Source organism: Bos indicus x Bos taurus, chromosome 19, assembly GCF_003369695.1.
Source record: "Bos indicus x Bos taurus breed Angus x Brahman F1 hybrid chromosome 19, Bos_hybrid_MaternalHap_v2.0, whole genome shotgun sequence".
In the NCBI taxonomy this organism is placed as follows: domain Eukaryota; kingdom Metazoa; phylum Chordata; class Mammalia; order Artiodactyla; family Bovidae; genus Bos; species Bos indicus x Bos taurus.
The window spans coordinates 33,090,185-33,112,813 of record NC_040094.1 but is presented as its reverse complement, the minus strand read 5'-3'; the positions used below and the strand labels follow the sequence as shown (position 1 = coordinate 33,112,813).

General features: G+C 43.2%; 1 non-coding gene across 1 annotated transcript; it reads right to left on the bottom strand.

Annotated features, from left to right (window-relative positions):
* Window positions 1-7,836: 7,836 nt before the first annotated feature.
* TRNAC-GCA lies at window positions 7,837-7,907 on the bottom strand. The gene has a single exon. It is a non-coding gene; the product is annotated as a tRNA-Cys (tRNA).
* Between the last annotated feature and the right edge of the window lie 14,722 nt (window positions 7,908-22,629).

Sequence of the window (22,629 nt, the reverse complement as noted above, 5' to 3'; positions counted from 1 at the left end):
GCGTCCGGTTCGTCACTTCCGGCAGGCGCGAGGCGGAAGCGAAGAGCAGCTGCGGCAGGGGTTAGGGAGACCGCAGGTCAGAGTGGCCCCGGGGCAGAGGGGCCGGGGTCTGAGGTGCTTTCGCGGGGACGCGAGGTACCCGGGGGTGGCAGAGGCTTCCGAGGAAAGACTGCGCGCGACGGCGAGCCCCCGCCTCCTGCCCCGAGGCCGGCATCCCTGGCGGGTCCCGAGGGGCCTGGTGCTAGGCTGGGCTGGGCCGGCCGGGGGCTGCTCGCGGGCCGCTTGCAGTTACCTCTTGGTCCTTCTGGACTGCCAGGAGGAAATGGTTCTGGGGACGGTGCCTCCACCTTCCAGCACCGTCAGTTACAGTGTTACCATAGTCGCCGTTAAGGCGGGAAACGATGAACTCGGGCTCCTGGACCCCAAGCCACCCCGAGGAATCGTCTGAGCAACCCGGGATGAGGAAGGTGCGTGCAGAATTTAAGATTTCGAGCTCTGGAGTGACTTCTGTATCCCTGGCTGCACCTTCTGGCCTTCTGACCTGCTAAACAAATGGCCCAAGTCCCCTGAACCTCGGCTTTGTCGCTGCAAGACGCAGATCCTAATAGTATATATTCTTTAAGATGGTTGAGAGAATTAAATGATGTCTCTGCAGTAGGTACCCAGCCAGAAGCCTGCCACGGCTAAGAACTAAGTTAGCATCTGTGCCCTGGTTAGGAGGGCAGTGGTCAGCAGCTCTCCCTTCGTCTGGTTTTGGTGTTGGATTTCTGCAAGTAACAGTGCACTGAAGGAAAGAGATTCAGTTTCTGAAAGAGGAGAGAGAAATAGGTAACTTGGTTCTAGGAGGATGTTTCTCTGTCTTCAGTGATAAGGTTGTGGGTGGCCGTTTGGGTCAGCTGAGTAGATGCTGACTCTTTGAAAGCCTTGATGAACTTACTGCAATAGATAAAGACCTAGCTTTCTGTAGACAAAATCCTAACCTAAAATGCAGGATCACTCAGTTGACACAGAGCTATCTTTCTAAAAGCAAAATAGATTTCAAAGCCTAAGGATAGGTAAAGGATATGAATAGAGTTTTTCCAAAGAAAATATACAAGTGGCCAGTAAGTACACGAGAAGATGGTGTACATCATTAGCAGTAAGAGAAATATGACTTAAAATCTCTTTTAGATATCACTTCACGCTCCTTGAGGTGGCCCCAGGCAAAAGTACAGATAAGAGATAACACCGAAGTGAGAGTGTGGGGAAACTGGAAGCCTAGTATGCCACGGATGGGAATGGAAAATGGTGGAGCTGTCTTTGAAAACAGTCTGGCAGGTTTTCAGAAAGTTAAGGGGCTGTCACATGACTCAGCCATTCCACTCCTAAATGGAAAAATGAAGACATACTAACTCACCAATAGAATAGGTAGTGACAAGACAGGTCTTGTTTGCTTCTTGCTTGAGGGAGGCCTCCTGCTTAGAAAGGGGCCCGAGGAAAGGTGGATGCTCAGGTCCTTCAGGAGCTGGGCTCCCTGGGAGGGCAGGGGAGGCTCTACTCACACCTCAGGGCTCCTGGGGGTGTGTGTGGGTGTGTGTGTGTGTTTTCAGGGCCGCAATGTGATAATAAGCTGTGTGTGTGTGTGTGTGTGTGTGTGTGTGTGTGTGTGTTTTCAGGGCCACAACGTGATGATAAGCAGTAGCTTCAAAATTGCACCAGTAGAGTTTAGCGTAGAGATAAACACATACAGAGTTGTTACCCAGGTCATAGAAAGGGCGAAAAAAGAACTCTTAAGGTGTCACCCAGGTAGCAGCTTCCGGAAGCGCTCCTGCCTCTGTACCTGGGGGACGGGGACGAGTTCCGGATTATCACAGTGTAGAAACCAGGAGGAACTGCCATTCTACCAGTGCTCTGGTCTCAATGCCCACCCCACCAAGCGGGAACCTCAGGTGTTAGGAAAGCTGCATGCGGCCTCTGCCACTGCTAATGGGGTGAAGAAGCAGTGGAGGGAGGCGCCCTGAAGCCCCAGCTGGGAGGAAGGAAGGAGCCTGGGAGCCCCTCTCCTCCACCCTCACGCATCACTGTCCCTTCGTGGCAGAGCAGAGCAGTGGGCATGGCGAGCCTGCTAGTGTGGTTTGCAGACTCCCGACGATAGCACCACAGGCCCAGGATCAGGGTAAGTTTGGAGCCAGGACAGAGAAGCTCTGTGAGTTCTCAGGTGAATAGCTGTTCTGCTGTAAGTGTACAGGTTGTTGTTGTTATTTAGTCGCTAAGTCGTGTCCGACTCGTTGTGACTCCATGCAGGCTCCTGTGTCCATGAAATTTCCCAGGCAAGGATTCTGTAGTGGGTTGCCATTTCCTTCTCCAGGACATCTTCCCTGCCTAGGGTTAACCCTTGTTTCCTGCACTGGCAGGCAGGTTCTCTACTGCTGAGCCACCTGGGAAGTCTGTAAGTGTACAAATCCACCTCCTCCAAGTTCAAATCACCTAGATTGGCTCCTCGTTTCACTTAATTCCTCCAAGCTGACCAGTAGGGATCCTGGTGCAAGGTCACTCCAGTCAGACATTACCCCTCAGCTGTGACCTTTTCCAGCTCTCCACCCCAGGGCTGATTCCATCCAGGAGCTTGGGGATATCAGAAGTGGAAAAGAAAAGTTCAGGAATGCAAGAAAAGGAAAGGGCAGCAGGGGAATGCACTAGTGTTAACTCTGTTCCCTGCTGTGGCCTTCCACCTCTTTAATCAGCAGACTCTGATATTCGGGGAAGCAGTACAGGCAGCCCAGGAGATGAGTCACAAGTGCCTCCCTCCAGTCCATCAGAGAATCTCAGTCACACTTGCCTTGAGTTTCTGACAGCTAGGGAGGCCCTGTGACCCAGTTCTGGTCCCAGAGAGAGAACAGAAAGCTCTCGCTGCTTGGGCAAAGTGGCTGGGGATAATCTCCTTTACCTCTGAAGCTGGGCGTGCGTAGGGCGGGGCTCTGGCCCTTTCCCCTACCTTTCTTCCCCAGGAAACAGGGCTGAGCCGCCTCGCCTCAAAGCTGTGAAGTGATGAAACAAGCAGCTGAGGGAGGTGGGGTGGGAAAAAAGAGAGTGCAGGTTCTGGATGAAATTGCTGGGGCACCACTGGAGCTTGGCTCCAAGTGGACTGTTCTGCTCAAGCCGCTTCCTGGATTTCCTGCTCATTCCGTCCCAGATGATACAGTCACAAGTGGGACCTGGGAGCTGAGGGTCTTGCCCCAGAGCTTGCTGAGGAAGACAACGTGGAGAAACAGCCCAGATTGTTCCAGACGGCTGAGATGCATAAAGTAGCACAGACTCAGTAGGGTGGCTGTTTCCCCTAGGATGTCAATCCACAGTGGTTTAAATGACGTGCAAATAAAAGAGGCAATTTCGTGCAAACTAGCTTCCTGTCTTGTTTTCTTGGCTGTTGAATGTGTGCCCAATTCCTTTGCTGATGTCAGAATGTCCACATCAGGAAAGCATTCCTTTCCGGGTTTCCTCCTGCTCAGAGTCTTGAAGCCTGGTGAATATGGTAAGATGTTCCAAGTGTCGCAGGAAACAAATCCTATTAGGCACTACTGGTTGGGAAAATCATTACGCATAAAGAGCATCCATAAACAAGTAGGTTTCTGTTAGCTACCAGGAACTCTTAAAAACCGTTCTTACATGTTCTGGTAAGTGACCTGTTGACGTTAAACTGGAGAGTCCCAAGGTACAAGGAGATTTGCTAAAATTAATAAGAAGGATCTGAGAAAGGTTATTCTCAGGAAAAAAAAAAAGAATTAGCAAGCTACTAAGAAAGCATAAACATCACGTCTTTTCTAAATTTAGTTATTTGGTCTCATCTATGGCGGCATGATACCTCCCTGTATTTGTACCTTTAAAACAACAGTAGAAAATGAAGATTCTCAGAACAAAACTAATTAGCAAGCTACTGCTGCTGCGCTGCTGCTAAGTCGCTTCAGTCGTGTCCGACTCTGTGCGACCCCATAGACGGCAGCCCACCAGGCTCCCCCGTCCCTGGGGTTCTCCAGGCAAGAGCACTGGAGTGGGTCGCCATTTCCTTCTCCAATGCATGAAAGTGAAAAGTGAAAGTGAAGTCGCTCAGTCGTATCTGACTCTTCGAGACCCCATGGACTGTAGCCCACCAGGCCCCTCCGTCCATGGAATTCTCCAAGCAAGAGTACTGGCGTGGGGTGCCGTTGCCTTCTCCAAGCAAGCTACTAGGAAAATATAAACAATTACATCTTTTCTAAAGTTAGTTACTGGAGAAGGCACTGGCACCCCACTCCAGTACTCTTGTCTGGGAAATCCCATGGACGGAGGAGCCTGGAAGGCTGCAGTCCATGGGGTCGCTAGAGTCGGACACGACTGAGGAACTTCACTTTCACTTTTCACTTTCATGCATTGGAGAAGGAAATGGCGACCCACTCCAGTATTCTTGCCTGGAGAATCCCAGGGACAGGAGCCTGGTAGGCTGCCATCTATGGGGTCGCACAGAGTCGGACACGACTGAAGTGACTTAGCAGCAGCAGCAAAGTTAGTTACTAGTTCTCATCTATGGACCTTCTTTTCCCTACATTTGTACCTTTAAAACAATAGTAGATGAAGATGTTGATTTTTTTGAAGTAAGTATCAATGCATGTTTGCAAAAGCATGCCATTTCTTTAGCACTTACTATGTATTAAGTTCCTTAACATGACATTTACCTTTCACAGGAACCCAGATGTGTGTCATTCTCATTTTCAGAAGATGAGCTTGAGATCTTAAAAGATTTTAAAAGAAATAATTTTTCCAAGTTCACATAGCTAGGAAGCATGTACCACAACTAGAATTTAAACCTGCCTGATTTCCAAGGCATGTGTTCTTAATCCTAATTCTGGGCCGTCTCCCATATTTTATGTATTATAGAGTCCTTATTATCTGGCCTTTTCCCTACTAGTCGAGTTTCACATTTCATCAAACAAGTGAAGTTATTGAAGTCCAGCCCCCCAAAATTATTCGATTTTGCATTTTCTGACTTGGGTTCAATTTCCTCTGACCTCAGTTTCTGTGTTTATAGAACAGGAATACCAATACCAGTTCCACCACATCAATTCTGTTGCGCTTTCCAAACTTAATGACAGTTCATGTCTGGACACCTTCAAAAAAAGCTCATTCCAGAGACCTGCTGAATCAAAAACCTTTGAGGGTGGGCCTGGGCATCCACAGTTAAGCAAAATGACTTTATTGTTATTTTAAAAATCACATAAGCTTTGTATAAAAATGTCAAGAGTACCGAAAAAGAAAGCAAGACTTCCCAGGAGAAAGGGCTCTCAAGGAAGGTGGTGGTGAGGGTGGTGGCTGTAGTGATGATGAAGATGATAACACCACAGACAACCTCTCTCAGGTTCTTCCCCTTGTCCCAGAATTTACATACCTGGTCTCATCTAATAACATTTTACCTTTTTTGCAACAATCTTGCAGATAACACAGGATTATGCACATTTATAGATCAAGTCATTGGAGCTCACAGTCTTTGAGAAATCTGTTTGTACTAGAACTACTGTGACAAAGTACCACAGACTGGGCGGCTTAACACAGTTGTGTACCATCCCCCAGCTGTGGAGGCTGAAAGTCTGAAATCAAGGTGTCAGCAGGGCCGTGCTCTGTCTGAAGCCTCTCTGGAGCATCCTTCCTGCCTGTCTTCACCTGGTGATCTTCCTTCTGCGTGTGTCTTCACAAGGCATTCTTGGCTCTGTGTGCGTCTCCGTCTACATTTCCCTCTTATAAGGACATGAGTCTAATTGAATGAAGGCCCACCCTAATGACCTCATCCTAATTTGATTATATTTGCAAAGATCCTATTTCCAAAGAAGGTGACACTCCTAGGTCGTGGGGTACAAGACTTCAGCATATCTTTCCTTGAGACACAGTTCAACCCATAACACTAAGGATACAGTGGGTGCAGGGCTGAATTTGAACTTGGCTGATGCTAGAATCTAGCCCTGTGGCCACCAGCCACCACATATCCCGCCTCCAGAAGGCCCTCTGAACATTTTGCCTCAAGCAGGAGGAGAAGTGATAAGTGGGGAGAAAATTCTTGCAACCATTCAGTAACAATTTATTTACAAGAGCACAAAACTTCAGGCCAGTCTCAGACATTTCCTCTGTAACAATTAGATGCCAAGTGACTCCACACAGCATTTTGAGGGGGGAAAAGTTATGAGCTAAAACCCTTATACCCAGCAATTTGTCTTCTAGTGGGCCAGGCGAGCATTCTCAAGAAATTCTAGGGCTCAGAAAATATTCCACGTGTTGAAAAACTATTTGAAGATACATTCCAGTGGTTCAGAGGGTTTGGAATTATATAGACTAGGAAAAAAAATCTCAAAAATAATTTAGAAACCAACATAGGGATTGCCAGCTTTTAACTTCATAAAGGCATTTATAACAAATCAAACTACCATCTTATGTCCACATAATGGCTTCATAAAAGATCGACCATTTTAATGCCAAAAATATTAAAAAGGCTATAATCTGATAGCTACTTCATGGAATAGTTTAGCTTTATGAAAAAATATTTGTATTTAATATATTTTACCCCAGAGGAGTGAAGAACTTATTTCTGAAGATAAGATCTCACCCACGAACGGGTGTTTGAGAACCAGGACGTCACAGGAGCAAACGTAAAGAAGGACAAGTGAAAGTGGGTTCTGGCTAGCGCTCAGGATTCTTGCCACTGGGGGGAAAATATGGTTTGAAACTGACCATAATCATTTCCATCTCCTAAGGAAAATTGCAGTGGGAAAGTAAATCTTTGCAGTGCTACTCCCTTCCACATACAGAGAGCAGAGAGGAGGAGATAGCTGGTTCCCTCGGCTGACATCTGGATTTCCACTCAATCTTTTTCAAGCTCTTGTGAAAACAGCCATGAAAGGATCACTGGTTTAAAATAATGATCTGCATTCGCCCATTTAATGACTTCTCCCTCCCCAATCCTCTGTAAAAGAACACATCTGCCTTTCAAATCGAGGGTCTGCCCATTTGGCTATCATTTCTGCAAATTCAAGTCCAGGTGAGAAAAGAGCCCATCAATCTGCGATTCATAGCAAGTAAAGGGCAAAACTCACGTATGGAGAAAGAAGAGGAGCCGCCAAGCAAAATTCAACCAGGACCTCCCTCCCCAAGCTAAGAGCCAGAGGGGCCGGGAGCCAGGACAAACAGAACCTGGAAGCCAGTGTATCAGGTACAGACAGAGAGGCTGCTTCAAGGGTTCAGTCCCATTTACACTTGGAATGAGTTCCTGCTCTAAGGAAAGAAGGCCAGCGGTGAAGCGGGCTTCAAACTGAAGAAATGGGTCTGAGTCGGGAAATACTGCCCTGGAGTGTTGCCCGAGACCCTCGCTGAGTGTGAGTTGCAATGTCAGTCAGATATGGAGGCTTCCAGGCACCGCAGTGAAGTTCCCACCCTGTCTGTGTTCCCTTCCTCACCTGCAGGCAAATGGACCTCCTAGCTGGTACAAACTAATATGATAATAAAGCATGATTTCCTGGAACTTCCCTGGTGGTCCAGTGGCTAAGACTCCACACTTGCTATGAGGGGTTCGGGGGTGGGGAGGGTGGGCCTGGGTTAGATCCCCAGTCAGGGAACTAGATCCCATATGCACGCTGCAACTAAAGGTCCACATGCCGCAATGAGGATGGAAGATCCTGTGTGCCACAACTAAGACCTGGGGGCAGCCAAGTAAATAAGTGTTGGTCGCTCAGTCGTGTCTGACTCTTTGTGGCCCCATGGACTGTAGCCTGCCAGGCTCCTCTGTGGAATTCTCCAGGCAAGAATACTGGAGTGGGTTGCTATTCCCTTCTCCAGGGGACCTTCCCGACCCAGGAATCGAACCTAGGTCTCCTGCATTGCAGGCAGGTTCTTTACCACTGAGCCACCAGGGAAGTATATAATTTTTTTAAAAAGCATGTTTTCCCATATCACAATAACTACAGAGGTATCAATCTGAAGACATACTGAATAAGAAAATTATATGAATGGAAAGACACTTTTTTGATAAACAAAATTTCAGTATCATTAGGATCAAAGGAGTAGAAATTCAGAAAACCTGATAGTCTCTACCTACTGAATTGGCAGAGATTAAAGAAAGTGATAAGGGTGTAGGGACATGCAGAGTATAAATTTATTTATGGTCGGCCCTCAATATCCACAGGTTCCACATCTTCGGATCCAACTAAGATTTATGGCACCCCACTCTAGTACTCTTGCCTGGAGAATCCCATGGACGGAGGAGCCTGGTAGGCTACAATCCATGGGGTCACAAAGAGTCGGACACGACTGAAGTGACTTAGCAGCAGTAGCAGCAAGCTTTAAATTGAATATATATATATATATATATATATTTAATTCCAGAAAGTCTCTAACAGCAAAATTTGAATTTGCTGCACACCAGCGACCATTTGTGGCTCAGACGATAAAGAATGTGGAAAGATGGCAGTGCAACAGACCTGGGTTTGATACCTGGGTCAGGAAAAGCCCTTGGAGAAGGGAATAGCAACCCACCCCAGTACTCTTGCCTGGAGAATCCCATGGACAGGTGAGCCTGGCAGGCTACAGTCCATGGGGTCACAGAGTCAGACATGACTGAATGACTACACTTTCACTTTCAGCAGCTATTTACATAGCATTTACCTTGTATTGTGCATGCATGCATGCTCAGTCACTTCAGTCATGTCTGACTCTGCGACTCTATGGACTGTAGCCCTCCAGGCTCCTCTGTCCATAGAATTTCCCAGGCAAGAATACTGGAGTGGGTTGCCATGCCCTTCTCCAGAGGGTCTTCCTAACCCAGAGATTGAACCTGGGTCTTTTATGTCTCCTGCATCGGCAGGAGGGCTCTTTACCCACAGAGCCATCTGAAAAGCCCTTACCTTGTATTATGCATTTTAGGTAATCTAGAAATGATTTAAAGTGTACGGGAGGATGTGCATAGGTCCTATGGAAATACTACACCATTTTATATAAGGGACTTGAGCATCCATGGACTTTAGAAAAGACAGAGGTTCTGGAATCAATCTCCATGAATGCTGACGACTGCACTCTCTGGAGGGCAGTTTGTTAAATGTCTCAATAAGTTCCTACTGGGTAGTTTACTTCTAGGAATTCATCCTAAGGAAATAATAATACATTTGTAGAAATAATTATTTATTAAAATCATCATCCAATCTCAGTTTTAGGAGCAAAAGTTTGAAAAGTTTCAGTAATAATTCTTGGTAAATAACCAATATGTCTTGACTGAATAAGTTGTTTCATGTCCATATGAACAGAGATTGTAAATATGGTTGTTAAGGTTGTTTATAGGCATTAAAATATTCATAGGCTATATCTGAATGAATAAAGCAAGCTACCTACAGTATGTTCCTGTTTTAATTTCAGGGAGTTTATATATGCTCTAAAATTTCTAGAAACATTTGTTCAAAATGAGCCGCAGTCATCTCTGGCTCATAGAATTAAAGCAATCTAAAATCTTTTTAATTCTCTGTATTTAAAAAATACAAGTGTTTATTTTGTTGTTGTCGTTCAGTTGCTCAGTCATGTGTCCGACTCTTAGAGGCCCCGTGGACTGCAGCACGACAGGCTCCTTGTCCTTCACTATCTCCCAGAGTTTGCTCAAATTCATGTCCATTAAGTACGTATGACTGAAAAAATGAAGAAGGTGGAGGGGAAAAAAAATAAAATAGAGACTCCCGGAGTGGCCACTGCCAGACTCTGACGTGTGGATCAAAAATGAATGCCTGTTCTGCCCTCATGGCTGCCTGAAAACACACACATATTTCAGAGCTGGCCGCATACTTTGTGGTAGCTTTTTATTCCAAGGGCTGAAGTCTGCAGACAAGCTCAGCCAAGTACAGCGTGTGCCCCCTCAGGTGGTTTTTGGAGCTCAGCAGGGCTGAGGAACACTCTCTCTTTTAAGGAGTCCGTCCAGGGCGCTGAGGTGTTGACAGAATCTGCGCTGAGAACAATGTTTATTTATATCTGGGCACCATCATTCACAGCTAAATCGAGGGCTTTCTCCTAATTTGCTCACAGTTTGCAAACATTTGCAGTTCTCCTCCGCTGGTGATCCCTGTTTGGGTTTGGCTGGGCTTGAGCAAACGGAGAGGAGCTGAGACGCTGAGTGGGGCTGAGCGCTATGCTTACATGATACGTGTTGGAGACACGAAGGTCTCCAGACTCCTGCTTTATACCTTGAGGACTTATTCACATCTGTCCTGCTCTTGCTTTTGTTGTTGTTGTTGTTTAGTTGCTCAGTCATGTTTGACTCTTGCGACCCCATGGACTGAAGCCCACCAAGGTCCTCTGCGCATGGAATTTTCCAGGCAAGAATACTGGAGTGGGTTGCCATTTCCTCCTCCAGGGGATCTTCCCGACCTAGGGGTCGAACCCACATCACCTGCATTGACAGGCAGATTCTTTACCACTGAGCAACGAGGGGAAGCACTGCTCTTGCTAGAAGTTTCTAACTATGTGACTCTGTGTGTGTATGTGTGTGTGGCCAGCTGGGGTGTTGGGGTGAGGGGACCCATTGTAATGTCCCAGTTAGGGATGAGCCATTTATATCCACTGAATGTCTTTATAGAACATGAACATTCCCATATACCTCAGTTTATTATGAAAATTTTCATAATAATATGAAATTTTATGAAAATTTTCATAATTTGAAGATTTTCAAATTTATGAAAAGCAGAGCGATCTGACCCTACCCAAACAGGGGCAGGTGTAACTCTTCAGCAACCATCAACACACAGCCAGTCTTATTCTCTTTCTAATCCCACCACTCTCCCATCTCAACTACTAGACACCACAATGCCTGAAGCTATGGAATTCAAGTTAGAAGCTACGTAACTGTGAATTGTGAGGTGAGAGAGAATAAAGCGAAAGACAACGGAGCTGGACAGACCTGACCTGAAGGGCTTGACCATGACAGTTTCCTGCCTGGTCGGTCTTAGGCCACTTAACCTTTCTGATCTTCATCTGTGAAATGGGAACAGTACGCAACTTACAGAGCAACTAAATACCTTAAACTTGTGGTCCAGTTAAAGGACCAAGCACCCTTCTCTGTGTCTAGCAGGTCCTCAGTTATCATTTCATTACTGTTTCTATTCATCTATCTAGAGTAGAGAAAGAGAAAACCTAAAACAGAGAAAGTCCTCCATAACATCAGAATTTTCAAACAGGCTGATAAATAACCACTGCCCGTTTGCTGAGGTCGTTACTCATATTCCTGAGCACAGGGTGGGAGAACTAAGAAAGCAAAAACAAAACATTTCTGATTTAAAACAGATTATGCTAGTATCTGAGTTGGGTACTTTAGATTCCAGGGTATATGTTTGAATCTGTGCACCTACGAGATGTACATCTTTGTGAAAGAGAAATTTAAATGATGTGTATTTTTTCTTGTTTTTTACTTGTAAATCAGAAAGGTGTTTTTGCATACCAGAGGCTTTTTGAGAAGTATTTACTTTTATTTATTTATGTATTTATTTGGCTGCACTGGGGCTTAGTTGTGGCATGTAGTATCTTTTACTTGGCACATGTGGGCTCTGATTCCCTGACCAGGAATTGAACCCGGGCCCCCTTCACTGGGAGAACAGAGTCTTAGCCACTGGACCACCAGGGATGTCCCCAGAGGTTTTTAAGCACAGAAAACAGAAGGAGAAAATCCATACTAGGAAAAAAAAAATGTGTCTCAATTAGGAAATAAACTTGACAACACTTCTCAGGACTTTTCCATGACTGTCCCCTTCAAATTATAGCTAGGGCAAATTTGGTGCAAATGATGGAGCTGAAGAGAGTTTAGAAAAAGAGCCAAATAGGAAAACTACTGTATTAAACAAATTTTTTGATTCACTGCTTCCAACCATTGCTTTATAGAGAGGGTAGCTAGACACCTTTATTTACCACACCTGCATTTATTTACTGGGCTGTTGCTTTCAAAACGGGTCAAATGTCCTATGTTATTTTAATTTTGTCCTATTTCATTTGAACTGAAACTAATTTGTTCCTTAAAAACAAGAAGATGAACACACTGAACTTAGGTACCTTAAGGTGTTTTAAAATTTCACAGAAAAATAGTATTTAAAACTGATTATTATTTTATAAAGAAATTATGAAATATTTATATTGTTAGAAAACTTTGTCCAAAATGTATGACTTCAGATTATATCCATTACTGAGTGTCAGAAAAGCTTGAATTTGCTTAAGAACTTCTTAAAGGTTGTTGTTGAGAATTCTGCCATTAAAAAAGAAAAAGACAAGCCAAAACCTCCACCTTTCTTTTTTAATAAACCACTTCATTTGCCAAGTTAAGAAATATAGAAATATGCACTTACTGCTGACTTAGAGGACTTCCCAGGTGGCTCAGTGGTAAAGAATCCACCTACCAGCGCAGGAGATGCGGGTTAGATCCCTGAGTCAGGAAGATTCCCTGGAGATGGAAATGGCAACCCACTCCAATATTCTTGCCTAGGAAATCCCATGGACAGAGGAACCTGGTGGGCTACAGTCCACAGGGTCATAAGAGTCAGACATGACTGCGCGACTAAATAACAATAACAAGCTGATTTAAAACATGATGTTTCATGGCGTTAGAAATCTGTCTCAAAAGTAAGTAACGGTACACAGCTGGGCAGAAAGTATAGCAGGTGTGATTCTCAAGCCACAGAGACAGGCAAGCAAGAAATGTTATTTTCTTTGGTGTATTTTATTCCTCTTTTTTTTCATAACCACTTATCTCCTAATCCAAGCTTCTATTCTACCAAGAGTGGGGTAGCTTAGCCAATTGTGGGTTCTCTGCCCTTTTTTCACTGTGACTTAAAGAAAAAGTTCAACAAGTTCTAGAACTCCCAGGACAAGAACTCACAGGGCACACTGGAGGCCTCTGACCTCTCAGATGGACTTCCTTGTCACCTCCGTGCCCCGCCCCTTGTTGCTGTTGTTTAGTCACTAGTCGTGTCTGATTCTTTGCGACTCCATGGACTTGTAGCCCGCCAGGCTCCTCTGTCCATGGGATTTCCCAGGCAAGAATACTGCAGTGGGTTGCCATTTCCTCCTCCTAGGGACCTTCCCGACCCAGGGAGGGAAGCTGCGTCTCTTTTCTCTCCTGCATTTGCAGGCGGGTTCTTTACCACTAGCGCCACATGGGAAGCCCACCCTGCCGCTTGGCTTCCCCAGAACTCTAGTTCTTGCTCAAAACACTGCGGGGAAATAAACTGCCATGCGGGAAGTAGGTTATGAGTAACAGTGTCTCCAGTGACATACTTGAATTTTCTCTTCATGCCCTGAAGAGACAAGGAGCAGATAGCCCAGTCCTGGACATCATATTTATCTTCAACTAGCCAAGTGAGTTCCCTGAATTTCTTCAACATAGCTGGTATCAGATTCCACAGGCAATAAACATTCTGCAACCATCATTTTTGAGCTTCCCTGGTGGCTCTGACAGTAAAGAATCTGCCTGCAGTGCAGGAGACCTGGGTTTGATCCCTGGATTGGGAAGATCCCCTGGAGAAGGGAATGGCTACCCACTCCAATAGTCTTGCCTGGATAATTTCATGGATAAAGGAGCCTGGTGGGCTATAGTCCATGGGGTCGCAAAGAGTCAGACACAACTGAGCAACTAACCATTTTTATTGGAGAAAAACACACTGCACGTCTGTCACATAGCAACCAATTTCTTAAATGTTTTACTTTTAGTTTTAGCCTTATTTAGTGTATTTTAATGTCTAGAAAAAATAAAAATGTGTTGTAAAGCGACAAAGATTGCTTTTCTATAGCTCACACACTACCAATTGCATCTTAAATAACCGTAATACATTCGTCAAAACTAAGAACGTAACAGTGTACAAAATCCCTTACTGAACTACAGCTTCACCTGGACTTCCTGTTGTTGTTGTTTTTTTTAATTTACTATTGTCCTTTCTCTGCTCTAGGATTCGATCCAGGATCCCACACTGCCTCTAGATATCATATCTTCTCTGTCTCCTCCAGAATGTGATGGTTCTCCATTGTTCCTGTCCTTCATGACCCTGTCAATGTGCTCATTTAGAAAATCAATGCAGTCATACCCTCCTCCAGGACTTCAGGATTCCATGAAAAGTGGGGAGGAGGAGCAGATAGCCTTACAGACAGTAGCTGGTAATAGACAGGGTGAAGTTTTAGAAGCAGAAACACCCTCTTTCTCCTTAAAGCTTCTTTCATCCTCCACCTGCCTTCCCCTTTATTCCCCAATCTAATGAAACTCTTCCACTTGGGATTCAGTTTAAATGACCATCCTCCAAGAAGGAAGAGATTCTATTTATAGGTCAAGTTGGTCCTTGCTTGTTTCTGAAGAGGGAAGTGCAACACAGCCATAGTGAGAAGCTCGAGAATGGTTTTATGGAGAAGGCAACAACTTGGCTGCTCTGCTACAACCACTCATGGCGTGGGTCCTCAAGAGACTCGTTTTAAAGCCAGGGCTGCTCAATCATTCACAGTTTCGTTAAAAAAAAAAAAAAAAAGTACTGCAACAAAGTACAAAACCTGACTTAACTTTGCGGGAGCTGCTGCTTCACTGATGCGTGTGCCTTATGGTCTAAAATAGGATTTTAATAAATTTCTGCTCCCGTGGACACATTCAGAGCTGAAGTATTTTATGTCTCGTTTCTGCCTTCCTGCCAAGGCTTACCACTCTTCCTCTCCCTCTGGGTCCTCAGGAAGGCAAAATGCACACTCACCAGGACTTAGAATCCTACTTGCCTTGGGCGCTCTGTCCACAAATCCCAAAATGTGTTACATCAAGTGTGAACAGGTCAGCTTGCTCTCCATCATCTCCAAGGTAATTCTATTTTCATCAATAAATTTAAAGATAAACCATCAAATCAGAAATCGCCATGCTCAAAGACAAATACAGTGAAGATTCACTGAACTAGACTCCACGAACTCCAAGTCTATCATAATCAGTCATAATCACGATAAAACACTTTAAGTTAAAAAAAGAAAAAGGGATGTTCTGTCTTTCTCTGCATATTGTCAGTTTGCTCAGAGGTAAAATAGATCTATTCAGATGTGAGCGGCTATTTCAAAAGAAGGATTGCTCTTATGAAATTAAAGATTTTTTTCTAACATACTTTAGGATCTAGAGATTTTTCTGTGGTAAGGGATTCTGGTGTGTGTGTGTGCTAAGTCGCTCAACTGTGGCTGAAATGTTGTGTCAGTCCAAAAATATGATCCTACAATATCTTCCTCTCACAGTCACAAGGCAATTTAAACATATTTCTCAATAATATTCCACAGGTCATTTGTCTTTCCACTGCTGGTCATACACACTGAGGAAACCCGAATTGAAAGGGACGTGTACCCCAATGTTCATCACAGCACTGTTTATAACAGCCAGGACATGGAAGCAGCCTAGATGTCCATCAGCAGATGAATGGATAAGAAAGCCGTGGTACATATACACAATGGAGTATTACTCAGCCATTAAAAAGAATACATTTGAATCAATTCTAATGAGGTGGATGAAACTGGAGCCTATTTTACAGAGTGAAGTAAGCCAAAAAGGAAAATACCAATACAGTATAATAACACATATATATGGAATTTAGAAAGATGGTAATGATAACCCTGTATGCAAGACAGCAAAAGAGACACAGATGTATAGAACAGTCTTTTGGACTCTGTGGGAGAGGGCGAGGGTGGAATGATTTGGGAGAATGGCATTGAAACATGTATATTATCATATGTAAAACGAATTGCCAGTCCAGGTTAGATGCATGATACAGGATGCTTGGGGCTGGTGCACTGGGATGACCCAGAGGGATGGTACGGGGAAGGAGGAGGGAGGAGGGTTCAGGATGGGGAACACGTGTACACCTGTGGCGGATTCATGTCAATGTATGGCAAAATCAATACAATATTGTAAAGTAATTAGCCTCTAATTAAAACAAATAAATTTATATAAAAAAATAATAAAATGGTCACAGTGGTAAAAAAAAAAAAAAAACTTTTAATATATGAACTATTTGAAACACACCAGCGAAGTCTAGAAAGTTCTGTGACAAGTAATTGTGTACGCAGTAACCTCGGTTACAAACTCAGATTAAACTCAGGGTGAATGTGTGTTCACGTGTAGCCAGATTTCCTTGCGGATAAAGCTATAGGTTTGTCCGCGTCCCTCCCCGCCCTCCCCAGAAACAACCACTGCCTTGATGAGGAGAATAATGATGATTATGATAATGACAGCCATAGAAACTGCAAATCTACTACATGCTGGCCATTATCTGAGCACTTTGCATACATTAGCCCCTTTAAAGCCTTCCACAGACATGGGAGGTCATCCATACTGTTTTTATCCCCCATTTTCTAGCCGAGGGGCTCAGGAAAGATTGGTTAAGTCACTGGCCCAGGTCACACAGGTGGTGACCAGAGGAGCCAGGATTCTGGCCCAGGCAATCTGGGCGCCCCATATACCACCACGGTCCCCACGTTGCTGGGGATCAGTATACACGTCCTCTGAATATACATGCATCTACAATAAATATACATCAGATTTACTTGTATACTTTTTTATAGTATATGATTTGATAACACTTGTGGCTTTTCCCTAGATTTTTCCTGCTGTGAACCATGTCGCAACGAACAGTCTCACACGTTTTTCCTTGTGCGTGTGTTGCTATGTGGCAAACGTGTGCATGCATGGTCGTCATGTCCGACTCTTTGCGACCCCATGGACTGTAGCCCACCAGGGGCCTGTGTCTATGGGATTCTCCAGGCAAGAACACTGGAGTGGGTTGCCATTTCCTTCCTCAGGGCATCATCCGGACCCAGGGAATGAATCTTCCTGAGTCTCCTGCATTGGCTGGTGGGTTCTTTGACCCCTGGAATGCCCCAAAGTAGTAGAATCAATTTGTAGCCATGCCAACACTGTATAAGCTATTCCCAGTAGCCCCACCTGTTCTTATTGGTATTGGAATTATTGACTGATTGTTGGTTATTGATTATTGAGTTTTGTCATTTGATAGGTATGGGATGGTATTTTATTATTCTAGTGTGGATTTTGCTTTGTTTACCAGAGAGATTGAAACCTCTTTCCATTTGTTTATTTGCGCTTCTTTGCTAGTATTGTTTGCTTGGCTGTTTGGAATTTTATTATATTTCAGTTCTATCAAACTAGTTACATGGGTTGTATATACGTTATAGGGACTATTGACTTTCTTTTCCTTCTTGATTTTCTTTTCATTGTTGTCCTGATACACAGCAGTTCTTAGTTTGATACAGTCATATTCTAAGTATTTTCTTTTCTCAATATGATTTATACTTTTGGCACCTTAGATAGAAATGACAGTATTGAGATGTCATAAGGATAGCCTCCTATATTTTCTTTCTAAATTTTGCTTTAACATGTAGATGATTTGGGGGGTAAGAAAGGCAATGCCAAAGAATGCTCAAACTACCGCATAATTGCACTCATCTCACACGCTAGTAAAGTAATGCTTAAAATTCTCCAAGCCAGGCTTCAGCAATATGTGAACCATGAACTTCCTGATGTTCAAGCTGGTTTTAGAAAAGGCAGAGGAACCAGAGATCAAATTGCCAACATCCGCTGGATCATGGAAAAAGCAAGAGAGTTCCAGAAAAACATCTATTTCTGCTTTATTGACTATGCCAAAGCCTTTGACTGTGTGGATCACAATAAACTGTGGAAAATTCTGAAAGAGATGGGAATACCAGACCACCTGATCTGCCTCTTGAGAAATCTGTATGCAGGTCAGGAAGCAACAGTTAGAACTGGACATGGAACAAAAGACTGGTTCCAAATAGGAAAAGGAGTACGTCAAGGCTATATAATGTCACCCTGTTTATTTAACTTATATGCAGAGTACGTCATGAGAAATGCTGGACTGGAAGAACACAAGCTGGAATCAAGATTGCCGGGAAAAATATCAATAACCTCAGATATGCAGATGACACCACCCTTATGGCAGAAAGTGAAGAGGAACTCAAAAGCCTCTTGATGAAAGTGAAAGTGGAGAGTGAAAAAGTTGGCTTAAAGCTCGACATTCAGAAAATGAAGATCATGGCATCTGGTCCCATCACTTCATGGGAAATAGATGGGGAAACAGTGGAAACAATGTCAGACTTTATTTTTGGGGGCTCCAAAATCACTACAGATGGTGACTGCAGCCATGAAATTAAAAGACGCTTACTCCTCAGAAGGAAAGTTATGACCAACCTAGATAGCATATTCAAAAGCAGGGACATTACTTTGCCAACAAAAGTTCGTCTAGTCAAGGCTATGGTTTTCCTGTGGTCATGTATGGATGTGAGAGTTGGACTGTGAAGAAGGCTGAGTGCCGAAGAATTGATGCTTTTGAACTGTGGTGTTGGAGAAGACTCTTGAGAGTCCCTTGGACTGCAAGGAGATCCAACCAGTCCATTCTGAAGGAGATCAGCCCTGGGATTTCTTTGGAAGGAATGATGCTAAAGCTGAAACTCCAGTACTTAGGCCACCTCATGCGAAGAGTTGACTCATTGGAAAAGACTCTGATGCTGGGAGGGATTGGGGGCAAGAGGAGAAGGGGACGACAGAGGATGAGATGGCTGGATGGCATCACTACTTGATGGATGTGTGTCTGAGTGAACTCCGGGAGTGGGTGATGGACAGGGAGGCCTGGCGTGCTGCAGTTCATGGGGTCGCAAAGAGTCGGACATGACTGAGCGACTGATCTGATCTGATCTGATCTGAACAAAGAGATAGATAGTCATTTTTACCCTCTTTCAAGTGAAAGTTAGACCTGTCTTTTCCTGTATGGTGATGTCCCAGCATAATTTATTGAAATCACTCATCCTTTGCCTAGAAACGTGAAATGCTATCTCAGCCATATTTCAGACTTCCATATCTAAGTGATTCTGTCTCTAAGGTCCTTGTTCTCTGTGGCAATAGCACATTGTTCAAACTACTACTGTGGCTTTTTAATGAGCACCAATATGAAAAAAGATCCCCCCTCTCCCTTCTCCTCCTCTTTTTTCTTTGCAATTCTTGTCAAGTTCTTTGCAAAACTCAACAGAGATTTTTATTGAAGTCATAATGAATTCATAGGTAAATTTGGGGAAAATTGTACGCTTTGTAACATTGACCCCTCCCATCCATGATTATAGTAAATCCTTTATTTCTTTCCCCTTTCCATAAGGTTTTGTTGCTTTCTCCATAAAAATCTGACACATCATTTGTCAGGTTTATTTCTGGGCACCTTAAAAGCTTTTATCATCATGGTTAATAATGTCCTTTAACAATAACCATTGATTTTTGTATATTGATTTCTAGCAAACTTACTGAACTTTCCTATTAGTACTAATATTTATTTGCAGATTCTCCTGGATATTCTATGTAAATGTGTATTCTTTGTACTATTTAGGTTATACCTTTTCCACAGACTTTAGCTTTTTATGTCTACTATGTTTTTTAAATTTGAAATTAATTATCAACTGATTAATCATTAATTAATTACTTGATCAACCAAAATCACTGCAAATGGTGACTGCAGCCATGCAATTAAAAGACACTTGCTCCTTGGAAGAAAAGCTATGACCAACCTAGACAGCATATTAAAAAGCAGAGACATTACTTTGCCTGCAAAGGTCCATCTAGTCAAAGCTATGGCTTTTCCAGTAGTCATGTATGGACATGAGAGTTAGACTATAAAGAAAGCTGACTGCCAAAGAATTGATGCTTCTAAATTGTATTGTTGGAGAAGACTCTAGAGAGGCCCCCTGGATTTCAAGGAGATCAAACCAGTCAATCCTAAAGGAAATCAGTCCTGAATATTCATTGGAAGGACTGATGCTGAAGCTGAAACTCTAATACTTTGGCCAGATATAAAGAACTGCCTCATTGAAAAAGACCCTGATGCTAGGAAAGATTGCAGGTGGGAGGAGAAGGGGATGACAGAGGATAAGATGGTTGGATAGCATCACCAACTCGATGGACATGAGTTTGAGTAAGCTCTGGGAGTTGGTGATGAACAGTGAAGCCTGGCATTCTGTGGTCCACAGGGTCGCAAAGAGTCAAGCACAACTGAGTGACTAAACTGAACTGATCAACTGATAAAATGCACTGGTCCTACCTATTTGGTTCAATTATTGCCAACAATTATACACACGTGTCCAGTGAACACCCCAATAAAGATTCAGAGTGTTTTCATCACTCCTAGAAGTTGCATTGCAGTCAATTACCTCCTCCCAACCTTAGGGAACCAACAGTCTGCTTTTTTGTGATTATCAATCAGTTTTCCCAGTTTCTAAATATTGTATTGAAGGAATCACACAGGATATTTTCTCTGGGGACTGGCTGCTTTTGCACAGCACAATGTTGTCTTCAGTTTCATTTATGTTGTTGCCTGCATCAGTAATCCATCCTTGTACAACTGAATAATCGTCCATCGTTTGGATCACCTGCAACTTGTTATCCCATCTCCTCGTTGATAGATTTGGGTTGTTTTGAATTTGGGGCCATTAGGAATAAGGCTGCTATAAATGTTTCAGTTTTTAGCTTTTCTTTTATTTTCTCATTATGTTAGCTAGGACCTATAGCCTAACATTTAACGTGGGATAAGGGGGTATCATGTCATTTTTAACACTTTTGTGTTGTTTTTAACACTTCTGTTGTTGTTGTTCAGTCACTCAGTTGTGCCTGACTCTTTGCAACCCCATGGACTGCAGCATGCCAAGCTTGTCTCTCATCCACTGTCTCCTGGAGTTTGCTCAAATTCATGTCCATTGAGTCAGTGATGCCATCCGACCATCTCATCTTCTGCTGGCCCCTTCTCCTTTTACCTTCAATCTTTCCTAGCATCAGGGTCTTTTCCAGTTAGTTGGTTCTTTGCATCAGGTGGCCAAAGTGTTGGATCTTCAGCTTCAGCATCAGTCCTTCCAATGAATATTCAGGGTTGATTTCCTTTTGGACCGATGGGTTTGATCTTCTTGTAGTCCAAGGGAATCTCAAGAGTCTTCTCTAGTGCCACAGTTCAAAAACAGCAATTCAGTTCTCAACCTTTTTTATGGTCCAACTCTCACATCTATATGTGACTCCTGGAAAAACCACGGTTAACGTCAATATTTCCAGTGGGCTTTTGAAGACATACTTCATCAACTTGAGAGAGTTCCCACTTATTCCTAGTTTCCTTGAGAAGATTTGTTTATTTACCTGGAGCAGGTATCTTTGTTTAATCAAGAATGATTGTTGGATTGTATTAAATGTCTTTTCTGTGTCTTTTGAAATGATCTTTATCCTTTCGTCTGTTAAGGTAATGATAATACTAATCTACCTTTTAAGGCATCTTTACATTCTTGGATAAATCTTAATTAGCAGGGAGATAAGAAATTACTTTGCAGATTTTAAAAAAATAATATGTGATGTCTTACATTTGTCTCTTTGTGCATGCATGAAAGGAGACTAAATTTTCAGTTTTGTCTCAAGGCTTAATAGCCCCATAAAATGAGCCAAATGGATTTTTTTTCCTGTTTTTCTGAAGCAATTTTATGATATTATGATAAAAGTAAAATTATTCCTCTCTTAAAGGCAGAAGATACCTGTAAAACCAACCAGGCTCGGTGACCTTGTCTGCATGCGTCTTAAGAGAGAGCAGCCCCAGGAGGCATGTGGCTGATTCCGTTTCTGTGATAGCAACACGTCCGCTCACATTTTGCATCTCCTCTTGAGTCAGTTTCATCACTGTGTTTTTCCAGAAAGTTGTCCTTTCAATCTGTATTTTCAGGTTTATTGCCATTGTTCATAACATTTATCTTTTATTTTTCTACCGCGACTCTATTATGTTCTCTCAAATCAGACTGTTGTTTATTTTTACTTTAATTTCTTTTCTTTTGATCCTGTAAGCCAGATGTTTGCCTATTTAATTTGTCTTCCAAAAAAGCCATTTTTCCCCTCTCGTTACTCCTTTTGACTGTGTCTTTGTTTGTAATGTTATTAATTTCTGCTCTTATCTTTATTATTTCCTTCCTTCTAATTCCTTTGGGTTTACTCTGCTGCCCTGTTCTTTTTCTAAGAACAGTCTAATCTTTTCCAATCCTTCTTCTTTGTTACATCTGTGCATTTAAAGCTACATTTCAGTTGCTTACAATGGTGTCCTGGAACTAACAGTAGCCAGCTCATTTTGGGTTGTTCATTTTGTGTATTTCTTCCTAATGCCACACTTGATGTTGACAATTTGAAATAGACCTGGTGGGACACTCATACTACAGATGGGCAAATGCTACAAGTGTACTCCCCTGCTCTCGCCATCCCCACCCCAAACACACCCACACACTAGCACACACCAACACTGGGAGCCTCCCGGAAAATATTTAACCATACAACACTTCTTGTTTTCCAAATTTGGTATTTAACGTTTGTATTATGGTTTGATTCTAAAATTCCATTATTTCTTCTCTACTCATTGGTTGCCTAAAGATACATTCTAAAACATTTCCAATCATATTACATCATTTTTATTGTTGCTGTTGACTTTTAATGTCATTGTGACACTAGTGGTAAAGAACCTACCTGTCAATGCCAGAGAAGTAAGAGACACAACCTCGATCCCTGGGTTGGAAAGATCCCCTGGAGAAGGAAAT